This window comes from Harpia harpyja, chromosome 15 (assembly GCF_026419915.1).
Source record: "Harpia harpyja isolate bHarHar1 chromosome 15, bHarHar1 primary haplotype, whole genome shotgun sequence".
Lineage (NCBI taxonomy): Eukaryota > Metazoa > Chordata > Aves > Accipitriformes > Accipitridae > Harpia > Harpia harpyja.
In genome coordinates this window covers 8,772,187-8,789,164 of record NC_068954.1, presented here as the reverse complement: position 1 = coordinate 8,789,164, position 16,978 = coordinate 8,772,187, and the positions used below count along the sequence as shown (strand labels likewise).

At 42.8% G+C, this 16,978-nt stretch overlaps 1 long non-coding RNA gene across 1 annotated transcript; it reads right to left on the bottom strand.

The window, feature by feature from the left end:
- Positions 1–1,690: 1,690 nt before the first annotated feature.
- LOC128152160 (uncharacterized) lies at positions 1,691–3,556 on the bottom strand. Its single transcript, XR_008238547.1, has 3 exons — positions 3,400–3,556; positions 2,804–3,043; positions 1,691–1,879 (listed from the first exon to the last, which is right to left on the bottom strand). It is a non-coding gene; the product is annotated as an uncharacterized LOC128152160 (long non-coding RNA).
- Between the last annotated feature and the right edge of the window lie 13,422 nt (positions 3,557–16,978).

The following is a 16,978-nucleotide window of genomic DNA, read 5'->3' as shown; positions in this document are numbered from 1 at the left end:
TCTCTTGTGCCAGGCCCACTTCTGCACTCATTGTAGTCAGTGGCCAAAATTCATATGGATTTCAGAGGGAACAAGAGTAGGCTCTGTATATAAGCTCTCCTTATACATCTCGCCATCTGTGCTGAAGTAAACAAAAAAAGCCATATTAAAACCAAGCTCAGCTGGAAACAGAAGGAGAGAAGGAAATACCAGCAGTAGCTAAATATAAAGCAATAAACAGTTTTAAAAGGTGTTACAAATAATGGATGGCTTTTTAAAAAAAGTTACAGTTGCGCTATAGATGACTTTCTTAAACAGGCCCATGTTGAGGCTCTTTCTTTAGTGAGTATTGTGTTTATTAATATAATGTATAAAATAATCTATAATATTCATTAACAGTATAGACAGTAATATAAAATATTTTAAATTATTGATAATTTTTCACTCCTGCAAGGAGAAAGATTTCTTCATTACAACTCCAGCCTGTTATGGGCTGTGTGCATGCTCAAATTTGCACAGTTTCATTTAACAGAGAACCATACAAGCCCTGGGATTTATCCCTAAAGATTTTGCTCAGGAGTAACAGGGTGAGGCTCTCGTTCTACAAAATACAGTGGTGTGGCGCAGGCTTCAAATCAGTAAAGTACCCCTGTTCAGGAAAATATACCTAAGACAAGAAGCCTTAGGCATGTGCTTATGTGCTTCCTTGAATCAGCCTGATTGCTGTAAGTATTTTCCCCGAGGCAGAGATAAGGTTTACAGACACAGGTCCCAAATTTGGGCCAGTCCAAAGATAATTTAAATGCACCTCTTTCCTCTCCCTCTTTTCGCTACTGAAAGAGCCGGGTTTGCAGCACATCTTATTCCTATCTGCCTTTATTAGGCTTTTTATAAATGTGGAAGAAAAAAAAAAAAATTCAGCATCCCAGACGTCACCTTGGGTTTAAGATCTTAACAAATGAGGACACAGCTGGGCTACTTGGTCTGTGGATTTGCTAGCTGCAGGATTAAGTCCAGCTGAGCTGAAGTTTATAAACCAAGTTATTGACTTTAAAAATTCTCATACCGCTTATCAAAACACACCACATTGAAAGCACACCCTTCCCAGAATCAAATGTGGTAAAGCTTTCTCAATTATAGGCAGCCTCTCCCCATACAGCCGCCCTCACCGTAACCCTACTAGTCTCCTGCATCTACTTTATTTCAAGACTCACTCTCAAGTCGCTCTAAAAAACAGCCTTTTCTATCTTCTATCCCAAATAAGCAGGCTCTAGGCAGCAAAAGGTTGGTTGCATATAGCGCAGCACTGAAACGGGAAACAAATAGTGCCACACCAGGCATCATCCTCCCCCGGCAAAGTCCGGGCTGCCATTAGGTGCTACTCGCCTAAAAGGATTTGTTTCTAGTCTGAAGTTAGCACGGCGCCTTTGTACATTGCTTTTCACTAAAGGTCTGATCCAGCTGCCATTAAAATCAATGAAAAGGCTCCCATTGACTTCAAAGGAATCGAGATATACCGTGTATTGCAGTAGATGAAAAATACCAAAAGAAAAGAAAATCTCTGTCTTTTAGTACATACTTTTGATTTGTGTATACTCTTCATCATAACAATGTTCTGAGGGAAAGAGACTGGAAAATTTTCCAAGTCTGTCAACGCTGAAAACTAAAAAAAAATGAAAGTTTTTGACAAAACAGACACTTTCCCATTTATTTCAAAATGTATTTTTTCTGTCAAAAATTGTTTTCAATAGCAAATATGAGACTAGTTTAAATTCTAAACTACCAATAGAGCCAGGAAAGTATTTTAAAATAGATAATCTTCAGAGGCATACACATTCTTTCTGCCCACTTATTTGTCAGTCACCAGACTTCCAGCTCCACATTTCCGTGACTTTGGAGCCTTAAAAAAAAAAAAAAAGGTCGGATATTAGTGCTTTTATTGCCTGCGTCTATAGGGAGGATCCCAGCGCCTGCCTCTCAGCCCAGTGTTCTGTGACAGACTTAAGGTGGGATAACACATATAAGAAAGAGAAGGATTTATTAGAGTACAGAAGAAGGCTGGGTTAGAAATCCAGCTATGAAGCTTTATAGGTGCATATATTTAAACACCTTTCAGCAGCTTTATATACCATTACAGTTATTGGATTTTTCATCTTTGACTTAGATATGAATTATTTAATTAGAAACTTCAATACCTGCGTAACTTTGAAACCCTTCCGCTATTATTCTTATTCAAAAAAAATATTTGCACCTAAGAGAATTTCCCAGCAGTCAAAACTTTTATTGAAAGCAGTAGTACCACTGAGGTAGGCTAGGTTATTCAGGTAATTTGGATCAGGCCACACTTTGGTTCAGATTACGTCTGGCTTTCCTTGAATGTAGTGACTCAACATTTGGTTATCGTTTAGTGAATATGGTTTTCTACCAAATTATTCCCTCTGGATTCTCTGGAATCCAACAGAAAACATCTTGAAAACATCCAGACTCTCTATTTTTTTTAAAACACTAATTTTAATTAATTCTCTGGTTTTAAAATACTTTATAATTCAGTATCTCCAGCAGGTCTTGCTTTTTTTTTCCCCCAGTAGACTACTCTGAAGGAATCACAAGCTGCTGAAACTCTATGCAGGGCATTTTTCCGTTATGGAAAGGAGATCACAAAAGCATTTCACATCCTGCTGTTCAGAGTACGAACAAGTCTGTCTCTGCCTCACATGGTAGGGTCACGTGTGTGGTGGGTTCAAAGAAGAATGATGGGGAAAATACTCTGTATATTGGATGCAATTATATGACATGTATAATTGACTGCAAAAAAGTAACTTACCTAAGGGATCCCTGGTGACCTGCTCATGGAGCGGCTCCATCCAAGGAATTCCCATCCACCGCAGGGTTCTGCAGATGAAGGACGTGGGCAACACAACACGCTGGGTCTGTCCTCTGGGGTTAACCCCTCACATACCCCGGGAAAGGCAAGCGGGACAGCATCCTTCCAAGGCACCCCAACACGGGCGCTGTGGGCTTCTGCTAAAAATTCTGACGTGCCGTTAGCAGAAGTGACTCGTTCCTTAAACAAAAATAAAGGTCATTCAAATCAGTAAAAGACAAAGCAGGATGTGCCTCTAAGCAATTTATGTGCATTACATTTAATTGCCAGGCAGCTGTTTTGCCATCCTACAACTGCGCCATATCTGGTGTTTTAGGAGCGTGGCGACCGTTCACAAAGAGCAGCAATTGATGTAGTTACTGGAAAGTAATTAGGGTGTTACAGGCGTGGGCAGGCTGGTTCATAAAGCTGCTCTAAGGGAAGATACACCTTTTTACTCCATAAAAGCAGAGAAGTCGCAGGCTTCTGCTGCCGCTCCCTCCCTCGCGCAGACAGCACCGGCACACGGGATGCTGCTGGGAAGGCAGCACGCACACCTGGGACACACATGAAGTTGCTCCCCTGCAACCACCATCCCACCGTCTGTGCTCAGAAGACCACTTAGAGCTCAGGGACCCAATACATGTCTGCAGGATTCACTGTCTGCGCTCGAATCGATCACACATTTCACAGCTGACCTTCTCACTGTCCTCCTCGTGTGGGCACGGCTGGCGTGAAATCACCATCGGAATATTCTGCACTGAAAGGCACTGGTTTGTAAAACATTTTTATCGGTATCTATCAAAATATTACTGCGAGCTGGCATAAAGCATGCTGGGCATTTAGGATTTGGCATCATTTAATGCATGATTTTTTTTCTTTTTTTCCTAGAGAGGAACACCCCCATTTTATGGAAATGTATCCAGCTTGACACCAGCCGGAAAACCCCCCGAAGGTTTGGGTGAAGGACTGAACAGCTCGGGGCCGCAGCTCCTGCAATTCACAGGACAGCAGCCCCTGACACCGGGCAGGGAGGGAAGCGCTGTGTTAAAAGGAAAAACAATGATAAGCCTGTTTGATTTGGTCGTGATAAATAATGAAAGCGAATCACAAGGACAAGAGAACACAGTAGTTTTCACTGGCCCTAATGTCAAAATGTTTCCTCTTCCCTCTCCTTCATGTCCGAGAGAGCATCGCCATTACCACCTTGCCTTTATCAGCACCGCTACCCTGAGAAACGCAGAAGCTGGAAGCGATTAATTTTGGGACTCCAGCCCTGGACACGCTAACCCGCGTGCCTAACTCCACATGAGTAGCTGAAGACCAAGGGATTACTCCTGGAAGTCAAGTGAAGCATGTGTGTGTTTCTGGCTGAGGGTTTCTGACACGAAGGAGTCCCAGCTCCCCAGGATGCAAGGATTAGGTTTTTATCCCTAGTGCCTAACAAGATATTGCTCTTTAAAACAGTCATTGGTGCACAGGAATAGGAAATATAAATGCCATTTCCAAGAGAGATGAAAATGTTTTCAGTGTAGTAACAAATATCCTGAAACAGTCTGCACTGGTGAGTGAACAGAGGATTACATTTAAATTCAACATTCTTAATGTACATTTCTAATCTTAAATTTCTAAAAAGATTAGCCATTTACAGGCTGAATAACAGCTTCTGCACTCATTCCAGCTAGTATAAAAATCATAAAGGTTAGCAAACTGTGTGGATCGGAATATAAACTAATCGGCATCTGGGATTAGGAAGAAATCTCCTCCAATTCAGTGGTAAAGGCTTCCTCAAATACTGAATGGAGCCCATTATTCTGTTTGGCTGTTAATAACTCAGGTGACATTTGCCATATGCCATCAAAGAGCCTAGGGTCAACACGAATTTTAGCTCTGTTAAGGCCTGCAGATTCAGCCTCAAATTGTGAGTCCACGATTCAATAGCAAGTTGAGCGTTCCCATTTTTAAACAGTTTTTGAAAGTGGTGGGGATTATTTGGGAATCATGTGGTGCCAGGGTGCAAAGGAAGAAGCCATGGAGGGGTGGAAAAGAATGGAAACAAGATTTTGACATAGGACAAATACCAAAGTAGGTGATCTTTTTTACTTCGCCAACTGTGCTGAAGTTGTCTTTTTAAACTGGAATCACTGTGTATCTCCAATCCAATCACATTCAAAGCAGTTATTCTAGTATGTCCCTAGCTGCTTTTCCACAGTAATTTAGGTACGTTATTCATATGCTGAGTTTCCTACAGAAAGGGAAATAAGCTGGAGGATTTTTTTTCCATAGTTAAAACAAAGTACAGTGAAGGTTTGACCTTAAAGTAAGGATAAGACTCAACATGTTCCCCACTGTTTTTTCCAGAATAAGGTTTGACAGCCTTATACAGGCGGAATTAAGCCTCAGTCCCTTATGCTTCAAAACCTCTAGAAAAGTCACACCTTGTGCAAGAGGGGATCTTCAAGATCATTTCAGCACCTCTTGCTGGAGGGGCCATCTGTCCCACCGAGAATTAATGAGATGTGTTTAGGGATGGTGGCAGTGCTTGCCCAGAAGAGCTCCATGAAACTGCTTTTTCTAGAGCTGCCAAGAGTCCCAGCTAGGAACAACCCTCACTCCCCGATGTCTCCTGCTGCAGTGTCTGCACCCACGTGCCTGCAGTGCAGACCTACTGCCTCGCCTGCACCTCCGGACAGCCTGCGCCGTCCTTGCGGAGTGCTGGAGGAAAGGTTATAGAATCAGAGAATGGTTTGGGTTGGAAAGGACCTTAAGGATCATCTAGTTCCAACCCCCCACCGTGGGCAGGGACACCTTCCACTAGACCAGGTTGCTCAAAGCCCCATCCAGCCTGGCCTTGAACACTGCCAGGGATGGGGCATCCACAGCTTGGTTGACGAGTTACATTTTCCCCAGCAGAATCCAACTACCAAAAGCTTTGCCCCAGTCTACAATTACCATCTAAAACCAGAAGTCCATCTGTACCCTACCTGGCAGGGGCCAAGGGAGGATGTCTACGGAAGAACGTAAAACGTGGAGATTATGTGGCAATACCTTGCTAGCATGTGTTCCCTGACTCCAGCTAATTATAGCATACGGATTTCTTAAGCCGGCGCTGGTGCCTCTGTGTTTAGCAGCTCTCCATAGACATTTTTCCTTTGGTAAGTCATCTGAGCCCTTTCTGAACCCACATAAACTTCTGGCATTCAGAGCACTCAGTTTTGTGAATGTCCTGTATCGAGAAGTTGTCCAGTACAAATTATGAGCAGAACAACTCCCTCAGGCTGTTTTGAAGCCGGCGCCTGCTATTTGCCTGTGCTGGCCCTAAGTCCAGAGGTGATGCTGTCACACGCCTGGAAACCCTGCCAGTCATGACGTCTGACAGAGCAGCCAAACGCGCTCCACTTCCAGGAATATGAGAGGTTATTATGGTTATTTCTTAATGCTGAGTGAGGGTCTGCAAGCCTACAGCGCCAGTACTATGTGAAATAAAGGGTTCCCAGAGGTTCCTCCTTGGGCTCCAGCCAGCAAACACCTGCTCACACACAAAACTCTCCATTCAAGCCAAAGGGATGATACCTGTGAGCAGAGTCACCCCCACGATGTTACCTGTCTGGTTTCCCAACTGGGAGAAAACATGTTCCAAGCTGCGCTGAGTGACTGATGCACTCTGTGCTAATATTTTTTTCACAAGTCATAAACCTGCTTCGCTCACGTGGTTCTGGGGTAACCATAAAACAACTGCTGAAGGTGGAAACTGCAAGAATTTCAGCCACCACCACCGTGTGATAACTCACTGTAGTTTGAATATCTTATGCATTACTAAATCAAAACTTAAAGGCAACTTTTAAAAGACACTAATATGATTTCTGAGCCTCTGAATACCTTCTAGATCTATCCTTTGAGCACTGAAAATTTTTAGCCATAATATATACAAGCCTGATGCTGTAAAATACTAAAAGCCCTGGACTGTGGTTACCAATTAATGTGGAGGGTTTTCTGCCTGGGCTTTACATCTCCATGCACGCATTGCCAGAAATTAAGGTGGGTGTTCACAAAAATCATTAGGATGACTTCTGAATATCATTAAGATAAGTAACATAAAAGGCAAAGTCCTTGTAGAAAATCACATATTATTTAGAGAAGTAAAAAGACAGTTCTATATTAAACACTCACTCTAAAACAGTGAGACTAGTAAAAAACCAGCTTTTCGAGACAGAAGGAAACTTAACATCTCCCCAAATACCCAGGCATAGCACAAGATACAAGGAAATATACTTTGCAGAAATATTACCGCCTCTTCTTTGAGGAGTATGACGGAGAACTCTCAGATTCGGCGATTCTGTCCAGCCGCCATACACAGGGAACGTAAGGGAAAACACAACAGAGAGGACTAGTTGTTGGGAACACTCACGTGCTTAACTTATTTGTGTGTGATCCCCTGGAATACATCCATTTCCCCAACATTCAAATACAAAGGGTTTTAAGATGAAGAAAACTTGCATCCAAGTAATGGAAGGAGGGTATTCTCTTCCTCTCTGAAAAGGCTACAGGATTTATTGCATTGCATTGTGCCATTTCAAAATGGTTGTAAAAGTCTGTCCTTAGGCATAAAATCTGCTCACTTACTTTGTAGCAGTGCATCAGCTAATGAGCTCTTATTTGCCTTTCCAAATTAAATTACTTGATACAGGTAGGAGGAATTTTGCAGTGGTGGGTTAAAAGTAATAGACTAAAAAAAGCACATTAAGCAACTTTTCTAGTCTGTTCTAATTCAAAGGTACCTTACTGTTCTTCTAACACAGAAGTACTAAACTCACACATCAAGTAAAAGTTGCTGGCAAACTCAGACGAAAGGTGCCCTTTTCTTTCACTGTCAGAGAGCGGCGATGCTGCCGTTTCCCTCCACCTCCAGTGGCTATGTCATCTCTGAGGTCAGTTTTCTGCTTCTTGAACATGACTTGGCTGTTTATGAAACGTGAAATCAGCACCAACAATCGGTAGCAACTTCAAGAAAGAAGCCTTGGGCTAACAAATAATAAAAAAAAATTCCTCATTTTTGCCCACAATGAGAAAAATCTATAGAGCCGCCACCTAAGGGCTTTCATTGCCTTCGGCACAGAAGGAATCCACATTTAGAGAGTGCAGCCTAAACATTTTCAGTCACTGAGCTCATCATTTATTTCGGTGGCAGACATCCCTATGTGAGACAACCTTGCCAGTCATCAATCCCTCTTTAGATTAAACATGAAAGGGGGTCTATCCTCCCATTAGCACAGGGGAGATGTACTAATATGGCCCAAATTAATGTCCTAATCATTCCTTGACAGAATAGAATTTAAAATAATCCAACTCTATCACTCCAAAATCATACAGCCTGAGTCTGATCATTTGAAAATTGGTGTTGGTCATCAGGGATCTCAGATTTCAGCTGAATTATTCAGAGTATCGGGCACAACCACACAAATTACGCTGGGGCAGAGGGGAAGGGGAATGAAATGGGGAAATCAGGGAACCTAGGTGAAAATCTAAACACAAGGCAGTTCAGCCAAACCCCGACTTCTTCCCAGTTATTTAGTTACAGAACAGCATTTTCCTCCAAGAGAGTGCTTGCAGAAAACACCATCTTTGCGCATACTTGCTTGAATACACATTCGTATGGGTTTTCATTCTTAGTGTTTACTGGGGCCCTGGTTACATTCTCCAGCCAATTTACTCATATAATGTGTTTTTTTCTCCCTCTGGCTACCGTGAAACAAAGCTTCAAAAGGGATAGGCAGGAGAAAAATTCCTCTCACTAATGTTTTTCTCTCCTAAATACTGAGGAATTCTACTTCCCTGGCACCATTCTCACTATTTACACGTGCATAGCTGTGTACATACCCCAGCTTACTAACCCATGTTCCGCACAAGGGATATAACTGAATAGGGTTATTCATAACCAAACTCTCTTACAGCTTGGCCAGTGCCAGGATTTTAGTCTATGCTCAAGGGGCTGTGATTAGTCTGAGAGAACATTATGAAAATCAACCTGGCTAATTATTACTCCAAATAACCGGGAAAGGAATGCAATAGATTCTCCAGGAAAAACTATAAGAGAATCAAGATTTGGGTGTTTGCATTCGTTTGTTTGTAAATGTTCTCATTAGCTCATCTGTAAGATTTACGCTCCATGCAAGAATTACCAGGGGAATTTTTATAGACTGTTCAATGAAAGAGGGCAGATAGATCTTCACATCATTTTGTACCCTTTTGGATACAAAAGCCTCTGAATTTCCAAATGCCAAAATTTTGTGCAGAATATTCATCATGATATTGTTAATCATATCCTTATTGACTATACAGACCATTTATAGAAAGTTTCACAGAATTTAAAAACAGAGCTGAGAGCCTGATCTCCTATATATCTCAAAGCAATATGTTTTATCCCTATTTTAAACCCCCAAATTAAATCACAGCAGTTTAGTCCTTGGGAGAGTAGATGTATGTATAAGAGGAAACAAACCTGTCACTAATCTCAAGACCTCTGCAAAAGAACAAATGGACTAAATGAGAAACATCTAGATGATCCCAGGGTGCACATTGTTCCTGATGTACTGGAGAAGCTGTGTAACCTTCAAGACCCCTGCCAATCTGACACTAGGCAAAAGTCCTAATCAATTTAACTATTGGAATTAGTTTGACCATAAATATGAAAGGAAAATACAGCACCAAGGCACCTACGATCAGGGAAGGGTGGGTCTGCACCAGTGCACAACACTGGCAAAAAGCCATTCAAGGCCTCACCTCCAGCCACCCGTTCATCTCCGATGCTCCAGGGGAATGCAGAAAAATGAAACAACTCCCAAATAACGAAGATATATGTGACCAATTTCATCCAAGAGAAAAAATAAATCCTTCCTGACAGTCTGCAAGACCTCACCAAAGCCATGAAACAAGAGAATGATTATTTGATAATAATTATTCTCTTTTGAAACTGCAAGTGTTACGAGGATGCTGAGAGCAACACCGGCAGTGCTGGTCCCTGGAGCCTCACGAGGGACCGAGTAACAGGAGGAATAACAGGTTCTCAGACTGCGAGACAAGGAACTGCCACCAACCTCCCAACAAAGCTCCCACTCACACATGCACAGAAAGATGTACAGATTTCTCCACAAAGCGGATGAAAGCATGTATTTAAAAATACATATTTAACGTCCTCTTAAACATCCCTACCTGTGACAGCTTTTACAGGACAAACAGTTTTATTATTTAGGGCTCTGTGAGATAGGAAATCATGTCTTCTTTTAAGGGTGGATTTGTCTAACTTAAGCTTGCAACCACTGGGTCCTGTAATGCCTTTGTCAGGTAGATAAAGTGCCTACTCGCTCTTGGATATCTTTTTCATGGGTCAGTACCTACCTGCAGTGACCAAGTCACTTCTCAGCTTCTTCCCTGATGAGCTAAATAAGTTGAGCTGCTTATGCCTCATGTTGTCACGCTTGTTTTCTGAATCCTTTTTCATACCTTTTCTTTGAACTTACCTTACTATTTCCACATTGCTTTTGAACTGTGAACACCAAAACTGGACACGGTTCCTAACAGTAGCCTTACCACTGTTGTTCATGTGGGCAACATCAAATCCTCTTATCTGCTTGATATTACTCTTTTTTACATCTCAGGATTGCATTGGCCTTATAGCCACAGAGTTACAGTGAAATGTCATTTTGAGGTGCTTATCCAAAAAGAAGAATCCTAAATTTTTTTCAAAGGCCTTGCTTCCCGAAAGAGAGCCTCCTGCCCTTTGTAGCCTTGTCTTCATTCTTTATTACATTGCCTTGCACCTAGCTAATAGTCAAACTTTTTTTTTTTATTTTGACCTCTTCATTAAGCACTTCAGGTCACTCAGCAATAATAATTTGTCCCTTTATCACTTATTCTTCCATTTGTTCACTGTTAACCTGTGCCATGTGTAAACCTGATTCTCTATCATTTCTTTGATCAGTGATAAAACCATTTGGCCTTTACTCAAAACTTGATTCCTAGAGGAATCCATTAAAAAAGAGTTTTACATAACATTCAGAGTCTGTGCAAAGCATTAAGCAAATCAAAACCAGGAGCACCACCGCCATTTTCAACCTGATTTTTACCAGGCATCAAGTATAAAGGAGGAAAACTTCTTGTTATAGTTAGAGCAATGACGCCAGCCCCTTCCGGGGTGTTGTGATGATAAACTCCCCTAAGACCTATACGATACTGCAAGGACAATCCGTCTGCCTCAAACACCCACCTCATATGCAAACTCTGGGGTAAATCAGCCCTTCTAAAATAGATGTCTATAGGTACGTGAGACCTCTGAGTGTCTCCAGGCTCCAAGGTACGCCGGCGCACCTGGCTGTACCTCAGATCCATCCCTAAGGAAGCCCCAGCTATCATCAACTTCCCTCTATCGAGTTTTCTGTGGGTCTGAACGGACCTGCTCTGGTCAGTGTGGATAGAAGGAAAACAAAGACTGTGGGGTGTAGCACTGTCTCCATCTCGCTCCAGAGCCTAGATATGCTTCCCTGTAGAGTCAGTGGCAACTAACACAGGTGGCAACTAAGTCTTCCGGGAGGCTTCAGCAGCACCTACTTGTCTCAGTTTCTTCTCTGTGAACCTACTTCTGGTTCTTTCCAGAGTCTGGTTTATGAGGTACTTAACATTTACAGGAAAATTCAGTATTTAATTAACCTGAATTACATCCCAGCATTGTGCTGAGATTGTTTTGGAGGCCATCTAAATATACAGAAAAATGTTGTATAGCTGCTTAACCAAAATCTTATAGCATAAATTTGGGTCCCTCTATTAAAGGACAGAATGGCAGCATCTCTTCTCCATGCCTAGGGTGTCAAAACACTGTTTCACTCAGAGCTGAAATGAATTATGTGACAAGAATGGGGGGCAAGATGTATCTCCTAAAGGAAATGTGACTGAGTCATTTATATTTTTTGTTCTCACTCTCTGTTCTAGTTATGCCACAGATGGCAGAAAATAGGAGTCAAACCAATTTAATACAGACATTCAGTTCAAAATGGCATGTATTTTAGTTTTCCCTGTATAATTATGAGGAATACGTGGAAACATAATGTTACTGTTTCAGACAAACAAATCAAATGACGCAACTCCCTCCAAAATCACCCTGAAAGTCCAATGCCTCCTACATCCCCCCTCATAAACCAGTGTAGTGGAGTTACCTTGACAAAACTCAAGCAACTGATGCAATGACTTCGATGGCAATGGAAATGCCTCTCCGTATGACTGAGCGGGACTACAGGCCACTGGAAATGAAGTTGTTAACAAAATCTTCATAAACTTTCAAAAAGTCCCAAGAAAAACCTGACTTTTCTGCTATCCCCAACCATTAGAGATTTTCACATAATTCAAGACAGAGCTCTAGACTCTGCCAATATAGTGAAATAGATCTTACTTTTATTATTGCCCATCAGAAATCAAAATCATGACTCCAGCAGAACCCACTTCTGTCTTCTGGGGGAAGTTTTAGAAAATGGTTCTGTCACAGCTAAGAGAAATCAACTCAATATACTGCTTGCTCTTAGAGGATCAGACTCTTCTCATTCCCTTGACAACTCAGGGACAAGGAAGTTTCGGCTCACACACGGAAAATCACACAAATATTTATTTCACCAGTTCCAAGCAAATGACTTCATAACCTTTGCCCGCAGAGACATGCAGGTACCTGCAAACAGTTTGTTGTCAGATTAAAATGCCAAACGCCTGAGGAACTCAGGGATATGTAAAGTCTGGGAGGTAGAATATAATCTTCTTGTGGAAAAATGGTCCGATATTCACGAGATTAATATCTTCCTCATCTCTTGGTAAAAGATGTTTACTCCCTCTATAGGTTATCAACCAAACAGTGACCATCCAACACTCCTCTTCCTGTCTGATGATTAATTCATTTCACAGGAATAGTTGCCTGCCTTGATGACTACCCTATAAACGACGTGGAGGTGTACATGGTTTGGGATGCATGAAGCAGACAGAGGGTCCCTTTCCAACCAGTTCCCAGTGACAGGACATTGTACCTGCCGGCTCTGCCGTCCCACCCCTGATACTAGCTTTGGTCACTGAGCAGAAGAGAGGAGGTTTGCTCGGGGAAGGAGGTATTTCCTTAAACATGGTGTGTCCACAGAAGTCAATGATGTTTTTCACTAAATTCCACGGGTTGGCAGTTTTTAGCAGCTTTAATCCATCTTAAATTTATTTTTTGGCAATTAACTCAAGCTGCACACCTGAAAATTACTTTAAAAGTCGCTTCCTGCTGCCTTTGGGGATTATCCTTCTGCTAAACACTAAGGATACTTGTAACAGGTATGTACAGATGAATGCTAAAAGTACCAGCGAACAGTATTTAAACTGCAAATAAATCAAAATACATGACTGAAAAAACCCCGAGATATCTTCCTGATCTCCACTGACTTTTTCAGAACCCTTAAACCCTGGAAATCTACTAAATATCTATTACCATATTTTCTAGATATTCTACCATACCTATTACCATTTTCAGGCAGCAGAAAATGAAACCATTGACATTAATATCCAAGCTGTAAACCTGTAATTAAGGAGATCTTCACTAGCTGAAAGCAGGAGTCAAACCTTGCAGTTAATGTTTGGGTAGCAGACATTCCTCTCTGGCTATGGCTTAGAAAAATCTCATACGACAATTCTGGAGGCGAAATTTCATTACCTTTGAAATGGCTCAACCTGCATAAAAAAGTAAGAAATTTTTAGTAACGATTTAAAGAATTATATTTTAAATCCCTTAAAATAAATAAGAATTTCACTCCCTGAAGCACGTCCAAACCTAGGAGATAAGGTTTACCACCAAGTAAGTGGGAAATATTTATGGGAACCCCTTTGCGAAATCCTGGTACCCGATTACTACGTTGGTCCCTGCAATATGCGCAGCACAGCTAATCTAACGGCATTGCCATCAAATATTTTGCAGACTAAAATGAAATCTCCAGTAAGATGAATAGATCTGTGTGTCTTCTAATATTTTATCAGAAGATGGACTTGATGCTCTGACAATTCAAGATGCCATTAGTTTCGATATGATCAGCAAAGACAGGGGAAGTTGCATTATTCTCATTCTAATACACGCCTTGTAACATAATGATCTATTGCTAAAAGAGGAAATCTCTTCTTTCAGTGGAGCAAGCTTTACCAGCCACCAAAGTCTTGCAGGCTATCAGCTGCCTAATCTAAAATCGGGATTCTCGCAAACAATCCTCAGCCTGTCAAGTACAACCTTGTAACAGATTCTATTAAAAAAATCACCCACCCATCCAAATAAAACCCTCACCACTGAGTATTTGTTTTTCTGTAAATGGATCTTTTGTTTCACTAGCATTTTAAGTATCCTTACTTTCAGTGCTATTACTTGGACATAGGTTTGCCCCCCTTAAAACACGCACTAAATGAGAGGACAGGATTTCCCGAACGCTGAGAAAGGATGTGAGTGGCAGTGCGTCATTCCCAGTGCCAGGAATAGCATGCCAAGCACAGAGGAATTTCTCCAGACCCAGGTATTAACCTTAATTTAAAAAAAACTTCCTGCACACTGTGACTCCACTGAACCATGAGCAGGATGCCCCCAAATTATTTTTCAGCCACCTGCCCGTCTCAACAAAGCCCAACTGTAGATGCCTTTCTCTCAGAAACGGAGCAGAAAAAAAAAAGAAGGAATTAAAAAAGAATTAATAAAATGAAGCATTTTCTTCTTAAATTACTGGAGTTACTAAACTAAGAAAAATCGAAGAGAGAAAATTAACGTAGAATACTATATTTAATGTAATCATATGCTTACTCTTCATGGATATAAAACTGTGGCTCAAATTGTGAGTTAAACCGGTTTAGATCTAGAATAAAGTTACTGAGGATCAAGAAATTCTTTGAAATTCATTACCTGTAAGTGAAATCAGAATCTGACCCTATGTCAGCATTTGTAAATCAGGTATTTAACAAAATTTGAAGGGAAATCTAAGGTTGAGATTTGAACTCTATCTTCCTGAAGTGAAAGAGTACAAAAGTACCTTCCTAAAATGAAAACCCCAGAAAATGGTCAGTATAATAGACGTATAGAGCTTCATAGCTTAAAAGTGCTGTCCAAATATTAGCTAAATCCTTCCTATAAACCTGTGAGGCAGATAAGATGGAAGCACTTATGCTAAAAATAAATAAAACCTAGAACTGTCTCATATAACTGTAAGATTTTATTAAAAATAAACAGGGCTGGTTGGTATCCTTAACCTCAAGGTCACAAAACAAAGTACTAGGCACTAGAGGATAGCGGCAAAAGCCAGTACTCCAAAATCACTGTGTCTAATTAAGGATTCCAAAGAATCTCTGCTTTATGCTCTCTCCTGTCTCGAAGCATTCGCTGCGAGAACATTCAAATGCCACCGGGAGACTGACATGCTACTTGTTAGGTCAACAGTCCCATTGAGACTTCTTCTCATCGGCTTCATCGGCTTCTGGGTCAACTATATATGCTGGGCAAATAACACCGCACCAGGGCAAATAACACCGAACGGGGATCTCGTGTTTAAAAGGGAGAAAACTAAGGGGAAAAAAAAAAAAAGCTGCGTGGAAATCGGAAGAGTGTGTCGTGTGTGCGCTTGCTAAATAATTCAGATTTAAACTGTTCTGAACTTCTGACCCTCACACTCCACTGCGATGTACAGGACTGGAGGTTTCAGTGTTAACCCACGATATATTAACGACAAAAATGTATGGAGCCTTCCTGTTTCAGAGCGAGGCCATATTCTGCTAAAAGCATTCTAATATTAATGATGATGGCTGGTTTTAGAAATGTTTTAGCCCACTGCAATAACGTATTTTCATTTGTTTGTGAGGTTGGGAAGAGAGAAAATTAAATTGCCCTTTTAACGCTGCACCCTCCTTCCTCCCAGGCATCGGGCAGCGTGTGTCCCTTTTTCAATAAAAACCTGCATTTGCCTTTTTCTGCGGGTTGTGTGCTTCCCTCCCTTCCCTCTGCTTCGCTCAGCTGTCATTTGGCACAACTGCCTCACTTTCAACACCTTAGAGCATATATTTCTCCACGATGCATTTTTAACTGGCAAAGTAAGGAGAAAAGAATTTGATTAAGCTTATTTTTATGCTTACAGGAAATATAAAAGACAAAGTGTGCTATGTTTAAAACTACAGCATATGCAGCTCGTGTGCACGTCGGAAAGATCTCTACAAAGCAGCACACACAGAGATACAAGATGATACAGAACAGAGAGACAGATGCAGATTTCCACGCGTAAAATCTGTAGTGACTCCAAGCGCGATGGCTATTAAAAAAAATAAATAAATAAATAAAGGGGGGGGAGAAAAAACAAAAAAAAGAGCGGTGTCGGGAGAGAATCGTACCAACCTATTCAAACACTCCTGTGGACTTCAAGAGGCTTTGGATCACGCCCCCGGAGAGCGATGATTTAATAAAGCGGGGTAATATTTCTTTTCAACTACACGCTACTTTTGAAGACAGCTGGGAGACCGATGACCTTTTCGGAAACACGCTCCCCCCCCCCGCCCCCCCACTCCCCGCACGTCCTTGCCGCCTACCGAGGGGGAGCGCTCGGCACACAGCTGCGCGCTCCGGGGACGCGGGGCGGAAGGCTCCGCGCCCGCGTCCCCACCCGCGCCCGCGGCGGGGGGAGCTCCGCGGGGCGGCCCCCGCGGGGCCCGGGCGGCGGCGGCGGCGGCGGCGGCGGCGGCGGGGCCGGGGCAGCCTCCCGCGGGGGCGGCCGCGGGGCGTGTCGGCGCGGCGTGCGGGGCGGGCCGGGCCGGGCTCCCCCGCCTCCCGCCGCCGCCGTGATTGGCCCGGCCCGCCCCTCGCCCCGGCGCCCAGGCCGCCTCCCTCCCCGGCTAAAGCGGGCAGTAGGTGAGGGGAAGGCGGCCAGACGGGAGCATGGTCGCGGCTCCGCAGCAGCCTCCGCCGCGCCGCGCCCCCCTGCCCGGCCTCCAGCGCGGCTCCCGGCGCCCGCAGCCGCGCGGGGCTCTGCGTTAGCGGCGGAGGCTGCGATGCACAAGCCGCCGCCGCCGCCCGCTGCCGCCGCCGCCGCTGCTGCTGCCGCCGCTGCTGCTGCCGCC